Source organism: Glossina fuscipes, unplaced genomic scaffold, assembly GCF_014805625.2.
Source record: "Glossina fuscipes isolate IAEA_lab_2018 unplaced genomic scaffold, Yale_Gfus_2 28, whole genome shotgun sequence".
In the NCBI taxonomy this organism is placed as follows: Eukaryota; Metazoa; Arthropoda; class Insecta; order Diptera; family Glossinidae; genus Glossina; species Glossina fuscipes.
In genome coordinates this window covers 6,705,960-6,716,903 of record NW_023998423.1, presented here as the reverse complement: position 1 = coordinate 6,716,903, position 10,944 = coordinate 6,705,960, and positions in this window count along the sequence as shown.

Here is a 10,944-nt window from a genome sequence, read left to right as displayed (position 1 = left end):
CGAACTCGAATCTGGCTAAGAAATGATGTACTTTTTATGGGGATTTTGAACCTTGAAACTGTGCCTTATAAAGCTTTTGAATAAATAATGAAATAATGACACACTAGGCGTGGCCGATTTTTTCCATTTTTTTAGAGGCACTACGGCATTGCCACAGGATATATGGTTTATACTTTATGAATAATGCAAAAAGCCAATTTTTTTTCCTTTCGCAAGACAGAGATGTTCTCCATTTACGTGGTACTATGGGCAAGTTCTTCGTCCGACTTGGTCCAATTTCAATATTAACCTACGCGCAAGATCGTCCAATGTTTCTGCCAAATTTGAAGCGTCTTTTTTGCAACTACCAGAATGTTTTCAGTAGACATTACACAGAGAGACAGGCGGACATGCTTAAATCGATGCAGAATTTGATGCCGATCATGAATATATATACTTGGGGTCCCCGATACTTCTCTCTGGCAGTTGCAAATCTTTTGATAAAATGAAGTAAAACAAGTAGGAACATCTAAGTCACCTTAAGGTGGACTTGTGATACCCATCACCTCGTGGAGTGTGCATGTATGAAGAGCCCATTAAGATTTTTGCTTGTTATAAGCGTATTATTTGATTGATTTATGGCAATTTTGCGCTGAACGTTAAGACATAAATAATAAATAAATGTTTGCACAAAGATCTGCTATGGGTTTGAAGGTTATTCACAAACACATGTCGAAGTTTCTATTTCTTACATTACCTAAGAGATTAGCAAGTTACGCTCACCTTCAAATTTCATTTTTTAGATTTACAGTCGCCGCCTTCTAACGTTGTGACTGCTCACTAATCATAGGAGAGAAAACTTTCTCTTTTTCCTTTTTTTATTGGTTTTTCCGGCTTTGTATAAAATTCGATATTATGGAACAATAGTCTCACAAATGAATCCTTCAATATCAATTTTATTGTTATTCTTGGTATTTTGCGTAGACAATAATTGACGGACGGACGGACGGACAGACGTGCTTAACCGTACTGAATTCAGCGACAATCTTCGATTAATCAAAAATATTTATGACCCCTAAGTAGTCATCGTTTGTTAAGAATACATGGATCTTACAAAAACAATAATCGAAAAATTTCAACTTAATCATAGGGTAGTAAATATAAACATCAACGATAATATAACGTAAACTACTCCTAAAGCACTCATGTTCTGCTTATGTCAAAAGAAAAGAAAAAAAAAAAAAAAGAAAAGAAAAAAGCAACGCTCCGTTGTATACATAAACGATCAATTACTTGAAATGAACTCAATGCTCTGGCAATTGTCGGCCGTAATAGCGGTGTGCAATTAACGCGCGTATACACAAGACTCGATTAGTTTTTGTTTCAATAGACATCGGCCAGGCTCTATGTGATACAAAACAAACGAAAGTTAATATCAAGAAAAGCAAAACATTTACGTTAAACTTAATTTTAACTATAAGTAAAACAAAAATTATAAAATATATTGTGATTAAGTGAAAGAAATATTTTAAAATTTTCATAGGATTTTGTGCGTGTGTAACGAGCAGCAACAAAAAATATTGTATACAAAATAAGTGAATTTTAAGCTCGTTAAGGTAAGTAAAAAAAAAAGAAAAAGATATCAAAGGATTTTTCGTGCATTTTTGTGTGAATTTTAAACTCATGGCTCATCTGTTAAGAAATAATAATAATAGCTTGTGATTTTTCTTTTATTTATAAAAAAAAATAAAGTTTCCTTTTCCTCTTTACACTTCACACCTATCTCACAGTCGGTTGGAAAAGTATCTGTTCCTCATTTTAATGCCTTGCTGGCAAATGTGAAGCTATTCAAATAATTTTTTTGCTACTATAAGGTGCGAATTTGTTATAGAACAAATTTTATTCCAGTTTAGTTGACGTATTTGTTAACGTCACAAACGATGTGCTCAAGTACCAATTTTGTAAAATTCATGTTTCAGAAAAGTTTTCTATCCATCGTCAATGAAGTTTTGTTTAGTTTTATCAAAAAAAAAAAAAAAAAAAACAAATAAAAAAAAAATAAATAAATAAAAAAATAAAAACAAATAAATAAAAAGATAAAAAAAAAGAAAAGAGCAACCTTTATAGGTAAGTCTAATAGAAGCCACAACCTATTGACTGATCTTAGTAAATGCTGCAGATCAAACCATCAAAATCTCTTGCAGATGCACTTGTTAGGACCCTCGGCGATTTCAGATGACAATGTGGTGCGGTAAAGTGCTTTTGCATTAAATTAAATTAATTGAAAAACTTTGTCCAGTGTATCCCTTCAATTTGTTTTTAAAGCATCTTCCACCCTATAGGGGATTTAGCATGCATGTGCTGGCTTAACAGTCGTGCTACTTATCCACTATCTATTGTGTAGCAGTGACATTGGAAAATGATCAATAAATTTATTGTACTGAACATAGCTTACTTTGGAAAATTTTTCCATTTCCCTCGCGTAATGAGGTCTTCGTTGTGAAGTAAGCCTTTATATAGCACGCGGATCTAATTTTTGCGAAAATTGATCCTAACTATACTGTGGCTAACCGTATTAAAGTTGGAAAAAAATTGGTCTAGTTTTCGGATTCGCTGCCCCACACAGACTCGCATAAAAAGCAGGTCCTTATATGGCAAGAAGGAGTGTAACTTTTATTGGTGAACATAATCATGTAAGGTATTCAATGGTTGGGCTAACCAAACTGTAAACTAGTAACTGGTTTTGTTTATCTTTTTAAGAACGACTTCTGAGATTTATCCTTGAGGCACGATCTATCCTTGACACACTTTCCGTCATTCATTTTCTAGAAATAATCCAAGTAAACTAGTTTTTTATCTATAGCGCAGTACTTTTTGTTTCTTCCACATTCAATATTAATGTAAGGAAATAAGAAGCAAGTAAAACAAGCAAAGGCCAGGCAATCAATAAGAACAACAGTGCTGCCTTCAATTATCTCTAATTAATTTTAAATGGTAACATGTAATGGTTATTCATCTCCTTTCATACTCGCCATCCTAACATGGTGATATATGGGCTATGATAAAACCTTTGCAACAAACAGAAGTAAGCTTCAGAGACTCAACAATGTCTATATCATCAAATTCGATGTCCATTTGAGCACGTCCGTCTGTCCGTCCGCTTAATGTCTATTGTAAACATTCTCCTAACTACAAAATTGAAGCCATCGACTTCAAATTGGGCAGAAACATTGAAAATGCTTGCACGCAGGCTGGTATTGAAAATGACCCGATCCAACGATAAGCCTACAATACCATGTAAACTGAAATCAACTGTGTTTTCCCCAAAAAAAAAGGAAAGCTTTTTTGCTTATTACACACAAGCCACACCAGGTAAACCTTCTAAACTTTGAATAGTTCTGTACAAATCTGGAGTGCATTGGCCTCGCGTACCTACTATTATGATGTTTCAAACTTTCATTTTTTGCCAAAAGCTATCCAACACCCAGAAGCAAGCTCTAAAAGCCCCATGAAGTATATAAATTCTTGATCAATGTCAAATTCGTAATGCATCTAAGCATGTTCGGCTGTTCGTTTGTTCGTCTCTGCGTCTGCTCAACTGCGTAGTATCTGCGGCAATCATTCACCCGTGCGTAAAAATGATGGCATTATCTTCGAATTTGACAAACGATTTTGAAGCACACACACATCAATACAATATAAACTGAAAACACCTTTACTTCCTCGACTTGGTGCTCATTACACATAAGCCGATAACTTCACTCTGCATAAATTAGACAAAATCAGCCACGCCATACAAAATTTATTTTTTAGTTTTTTTTTTTTTTTTTTTGATTATGAAAACTGGAAATAAAATTTTTTTTGCTAATCGGTCAAATCTATTCTTATAAAAGGCCATGGCGTACAGTTCTATCGGAAATTTGTTTCAATTCTCGTACCAGCGACAATAAATGGCCGAAAAAATAGTTAGGATACGCAATTTTCGCATGGCTGAAGTTAGGACAAAATCAAAAATGAATTCACCCGTCGTTACCATTTGTTGGTAGGAAACATTTTTGAAACATTTGCAAAATAATATTTTCATAGTTGACATTACTTTACACTTTATTGCAGACGATTACGATACAAATCCATAAATTATATGCAGGATAATAAAAAAAATAAATAACTTTTTTAATTACTTTACGGTCATGTAAAAATAATTAATTGCTTTGTTGCGTTAGCTTTTGCTTTGAAGTTTTTATGACATTTCTCAAAAAAAAAAAAAATAAATAAATAAAATAAAAAATAAAGTTTCAAATGCAACAAATTAACGACATTTAAAACAATTCAGAGCAACGACTTGTAATAACTATTTTCTTCAACTTCACTTCAACTGCGATTTTCAATTTTATCTACGACAAACGTTTAAGTTAATACTCCAGCAACACACAGTTAAGTTACAGGAAAAACTTATTTATTATTAATTTAAATTTTTTTTTACACAAATTTTATTTTAATCAAAAAAGGAAAAATCTTCCATCTAAAAACCACAAAATTCTCACTGTTTCTTCTCAAAGTTTCAAAAAAAATTTACCAAAATCTTTTTTGCAATTTATTTGCAATATAATTACATAAGGTGAATGCACAACGGGTATTATAGCGGAAAACAGATAAAAAACCATTGCATAGATTTGAAAGCGCGAAAGCGAAAGTACCCGCCAACTTAACGAAATACATATATAAGATATTGTGTCGCACATTGTGTTAAATTATCATGCGATTAATATCTGCTGCTGGGATACAAAAGGCATTGGCGCTCAACTTCATCTCGTCAGAATTGCAGACGATGCTCATCGTCGTCCAATGGATAATACAATACTCAATAAGTTTATAAGATCCTTAATACAACAACAACTTTTAGGCAACAAACGACGTTATTAATTTATATGACTCCTTTAAGAGTAATACGACTATTCCAACGCTTCTCTAACATTTCTCCGTTTTCTCTTCATCCCTTCTTATACAATTATTTGCCCAACCTATCAAAGAACGCTTCAGTTTTGGCAACAACCCCATCTTTGGAGTCATATCTCTTTCCGGTGAGCATTTTTTTAAGATTCGTTTGAAGTTTGAAGAATACGGCGGATGTGAAAGTAACTCGAAAGTCAATTCGAGTGGTATATTTTCCGATTAAAAAGCAATGCTTTATCAACTCGCGATCTTCAGATTTTTTCATTGTTTTGAAGATTACAAGAGTAGAGTCACTAAAACAACCGTATCTTGTTAATTTATGGTATGAAATGGAATGAAGAGACATTTCGGGTGAACATTAGTGCTACCTAAATATCATATGGATTCGTCAATAGTGACGACATCTATTTGTCATCCTACAAACTTATTGAGAAATATGTTACTTCCTAGCTATAGTAATGTAATCTATGAGTAATCGGTAAACAATTTAGGCGATCGGTTGTAAGACCTGATTGTAAATACGACAAGAGTGGAATGAGAGGTTAGCTATTCGATCGTGACGTGATCGATACCGAAATTCTAGATAACCTCCGCCTATCACTCGTTAAGAGTTTAAAGTGGAGTTTATTTCTATCAATATTTGTAGGGTTGTGAGGGATAAAGAAGCATGGATGACTAGGTAAGTCAAATAAGATTAGTGACACCCTTAATAATACAGAAACGTGCATGATCTGTACAAGTTTCCCGTCTGAGACAAAATGTAAGATATACTTTGAAGCCTCCTTTAATAAGCTACTGCTAAGCATAGGACACAAAAAATAAAAATCAGCATTAGTTTTAAAATAAAACCATGACGCATATTATAGTCAAATAAAGTGAAATTTATAACGAGGGTTTAGTGCATTAAATCAAGCCACCTTCAGGTAAAACTCCTTTAGCAGCCGAGTTTTATTAAAAAAAAAAAAAAATTCCAGTGGCTAATAAGCCAAACTAACTCACTGTAATAGACTGAGAATTTGATTTCTTCTTGTCCTCTGTCTTTTAAAATTTCTTTGCGTTTGTAGACCGACCTCTGGACGTTTAACTGGAGCCTAGGTATCAAATTTTTACATTTTATTTCAAATAATCACAATTATGTGAGTTTCTACAAGTGTTTCGCTAATTTCTATGTGCAATATAAACACTAGTGCTTATCCGTATTTATGGTGTTTTTCAAAATAAATTATTTTTGATTGTAATCAAGAATTTGTGCATTTGCATAACTTTTTGTTAAGGTGTCCGGAACACAAGTCAATCTTTGAGGTATTTGTCCGCTCTTTCTTTTTCTTTTTTTTTTTCTTCTTCCCATTTTCTCTAGGACGACTGTCTTTTAATTGTAACCATTCGTCCTAAATAAACAACTACTTCGCAGCCGTCCTTCGCGTCCTACTTGAAAAACTTTATTTTCTTCTTTCTGAATAAAGAGTTACACGGCATGATGTTTTCTGCAATAAATTGACTTATTTGCAACAACATTTACTTCTTCTTTTTCGCCTTTGTATGATTTTTAACGCTTTGTTAGGTTATTGCAAAAGAAATAATATGTGTGTGGTCGGTTTCTCAGGATAGTATCACGAAATGTTCATTTGAACGCTCAACGTATTTCATACCAAATAAAAGTGACGAAAAACTGATTAAAGAGGTTGTCAAAAAAGTATCGGGAATTGTTGTTTTAAAATAGGTGTTATAATTGTTAAAATCGATTCGAATTTTATGTCAAAAAGTAAGCTTTTAAAAGGGCCCCACAACTAGTCAAAGACTTGTCTTATTCTATTATTACCAACAAGTAAAAAGTTGACAGAGAGAAAACAATAAAAAACAGGTTAACACCGTGTTGTCGGGCGAGGTATTAAATATCCTATAATATCCCTATTCTTTTTTCAAATTTTCGATTATCCTAATTTTCGTAACAAGGGTTACACATACTCATCGAAACGTTAATAAAACACATGTCGGATTGAGACTTCGATCAAATTTTTTGTTCAATATACTTTTTTAACCTTGCCATTTTTTCTGGAAGACAATACATACATAATAGAAGAGAAAGGCTTTTGAAAGTTGAAGAGGAGAGAAAATCGAACGGAAAGTTTTGTTTTACGAAATATTCTCACAATATGCTTGGGTCATTCAATCTGTGCAAATGGATTGCTTTCGCCTATATATCCGCTAGCCATGAGATAGCGGGGATCCACGATTCATCTTAAAGTAAAATTAATTCGCAGTTATTTTAATTTGCATTTTTAAGATGAAAATTAATAGGCAATAATAACTAAACCCCCGATGATGAACGCAACAAAACAAGTTTGAATGATAAAATACAGTTTTTTATCCTATCCATTCAAACAATATGTACACATGTACGTATATATATATATGTACGTGCACGTATCATATAATTGAACTTAAATATTCAGTTAACGTGTCGCAGTTGTGTAAATAATAACTTATAATATATTGTGTATAGAGGCATTATAAAACTAGTAGTTTATGTATAAATACATATATATATACATATATACATCTATGTATATATGGAGGCATTATAAAACTAGTAATTCGCTGTCAGCACATACATCGTACACAGTTAGTGTTCAAATTATTATTTTAGTTGATACTTGAACTTGAAATTGAAATACAATAACAAAAGCACGTACTGACGCACAAACATTAGCTTTTAGAAATGATGAGCTACATGATGAGCTATCTATCGATCACTTATCTCTAAAGTCTAACCAACGCTTCCCGTAGTTCGTTGGATTATCCCTTTGAAAAAAGAAATTTCCAAAATATCAAAAACTATGATTTTTAAAATGAATCGAAATTCGTGTTCTAAACAAAGAAAAAAAAAGAAAACTCCAAAAAACAATATTTTCAGTCAGTGAAAGAAACGATGGGCTGACAAAGTGCCGCTTCTGATGTACTCTTTAAGCATAGGTATCCAATATGACCGCACTACATAACTTGTAGTCGACGAAAGAATTAATTTTTACAAAAAGAAGTTCAATAAGAAAAGTGAAGCAAAGTGTGTGCGTGTTCGTTAAGCAAGGGACGTGTTGAGTAAACCCTGAATTTGCAGATAGATTTCACTAAATAAATACCTTACGCAGCTGTTTTTCGTATACCAAACATATGGCTTTGTTGAGTTCAAAAATTTGTGCAGATATTTTAAGAAAACGAATAGTTTTTTAAAATATTTCATGAATTTTAATGATTTACAATCATCACAAAACGGTCATGTACTAAGCTCAATTCGTAAAAAAACTGATTTGCGAAACTGCGTTGCGGAGAACGCGTGGTGTACAACGTGACGGTGTGGAGCTGTTGATTTCAGCCACCATTTGTGTGACCAAAAACCTCACATAACCTCAAAGTGAATCAATAAGAAAAGTGTTTCTTCATTTTAACCAAAAAAAAAAAAAAAAAAAAACAAATAGGAAAGTGTTTAATTATTTCATTTGAAATAGTCAAAAGTATTCTGTTAAAACGTTCACGTTTTCAGTAAGTGTAAAATTTAGAGCCGCCTACACCTTCATAAACGCCTGCAATAATAAGCTGACAAAAATTGATATCGAAAACGAATTTGCTTCGCTTAGTTGAATCAAATAGAAATAAAAAATTGATTGAAGCAACTTAAGCGCCCATATGCGAACAAAAAGGTCTGAATGTTCCATATATTTAATTGAAGTAAGGGATAATTAAAATCCATTTTAAAGCAAAGGTTTTTATTAAATCATAACAAACAGGTTATTGTTCCCTCAAAACCTTTTACAAATGCTTGAAACGTGATCTTTGTTTTTTTTTTTTTGTTGTAGTTGTTTTTTAAATTAATTTATTTGTTAATATTCTTGTCTATGTGCATTCAAAGCGTTGTAAATTTAAAGCGAGAAAAACTACTTTTCTACAATCAAATAAAAAAAATAATTTATTTAGGATGACTACGTACGAGAACAATTTCCTGTTAATTTCGTGAGCAATAAATTGTTTAAAAAATGTAATATAAAAAAAAAAAAAAAAACAATTTTAATTACATCAATTAAAAGCGACATGGGGAGACACTGGTCGCATAAACGCATAAAATATCAAAGAAATAAATATTTCTTTCGTCCGAAAAACTGATTAACATTTTGTTTTCTTGTCCGAAATTATGATTTTCAATCGCAAAGTTCATAAATTGAAATAATTTCATATAAGCACAACGTTCCACATTCTACTGATTTTTCTTTGCGATCCATCCACTAATTGAACGCTTTTTATCAGAATTGCGTATTGTCTTTTTCAAAGTCCTATGTTGCCGCTTAAACTTAATTTGTATTCTGGCAAACGATATCCGAATATTATATAATCACCACAAATCGTTTTATCAGGCTGTAGTCTTCTATTGGCCTTTTTGGGATAAAAAAAAGTGAACAACGTGAAACGCTCTGCCTATTGCGTGTGAAGTGTAAAAGCAAATGAGTGAAAAACATAAAAAACTAAGCCAACTATATTTTGATATTTGTTGTATGATAATAAGTAGCCGTGTTCAATATACTCTAATTAAAGACAATGTATCTTTGTCCCCAGTTAGTACAGAATAACTTTCAAAAATCCACCTAATTTGCTTTATGAGTAATAAGAAGAAAAAGTCAAGAAAAGTTGGAAAAATAAAAATTTGATCGCCGTAGGCTTCTCCTCAAACAACCGAATTTAAATACTTACCCAAGTCCATCTTTCATAATTCATGAGTAATAAGCAAACACCCACAAATTTTAGCGAAAGCAGAGATGCTTTCAGTTAACACCTTAGTATGGGCGTGTCGTTTGAGCGGTTTAGCGCATTTTCAATAACAATTTGAGTGCACAGACTTCTAATGTTTCTCCAAAATTTGAAGTCAATCTAGGGAGGGGTTATAAGTTCGCAGACACAAAGGGGGACTGACGTGGCTAGACTGATTCATATTTCGAAGCCTATCAAGAACATACATAGCTTCTAGGGCCTCTGAAGCCTCCTTTCGTGCCTTGCAAACGTTATGACAAAATGAGTATAACCACATTCTTCGGTGGCGGGTATAAAAGTTATCTAGAATTAATATATTGTGCTGAAAATCCCACATTTAATAGATCGATTTTCTAAGAAGTCAAATTCTAAGAATGGTATAATCAAAGAAAAACTTCATCATGCTTTACCTGCCTATGCGGAAGGATTAACAATAATTCGAAGAACATTACACAGGGAAGAAGGGTTATTAGCATGCCAATGTTGTATGTACGGAAGGCAGACACAGTCATATTAAGATTGAATCAAATTGTAATAACAGAACAGACATGTGTCTGTGATAGGATCTTATTAAAAATTGTGAATAAAGCCCATTCTATGCTAAAAATCACCATTCAATGGTACGAACTACGAACGTAATCGAATCGCCGAATAAATACACAAAATAACAAAAAGAAAAAATTGAAGAAATTTTATGTATTTGAAGGCTTGTATTTTCATATGTAGAACCGGGAATTAATAATAAATCTTTTCACTTTTTTTTATTATATGAATGTTAGTTAAAAAAGAAAAGATTAAATTTAATGAAAATATGGTTTTATACTATCCTTTAAAACGAAAGTAAATAAATTTTCTCTTTTAACTAACTCTGTATAAATGTAATTCATACGAGGCAATGACCACAACGCTTAGTTCCAATATCCAAAATCTTTTGAAGCAAATATGTTTGCATTTAATAGATAGACAGAGAGACATAATTAGTTAATCATCCTAAAATGTTAATCTTATTAGGAATGTGCGCTTGTGTATAGCAAATTGCATATGTTGATTATAAAAATTATTACTTAATAAATGCCTTTTCTATCTCCTTTCGAATCTTCTTAGAAAATTAAACTAACTGTGAACAATGCATAATTGTATGCGATAAAGTACAAAATTAAATGAACTTAATTTAATCTAAATTGCTTTAATTATTCATCATCTTTGATGCATTAAAAT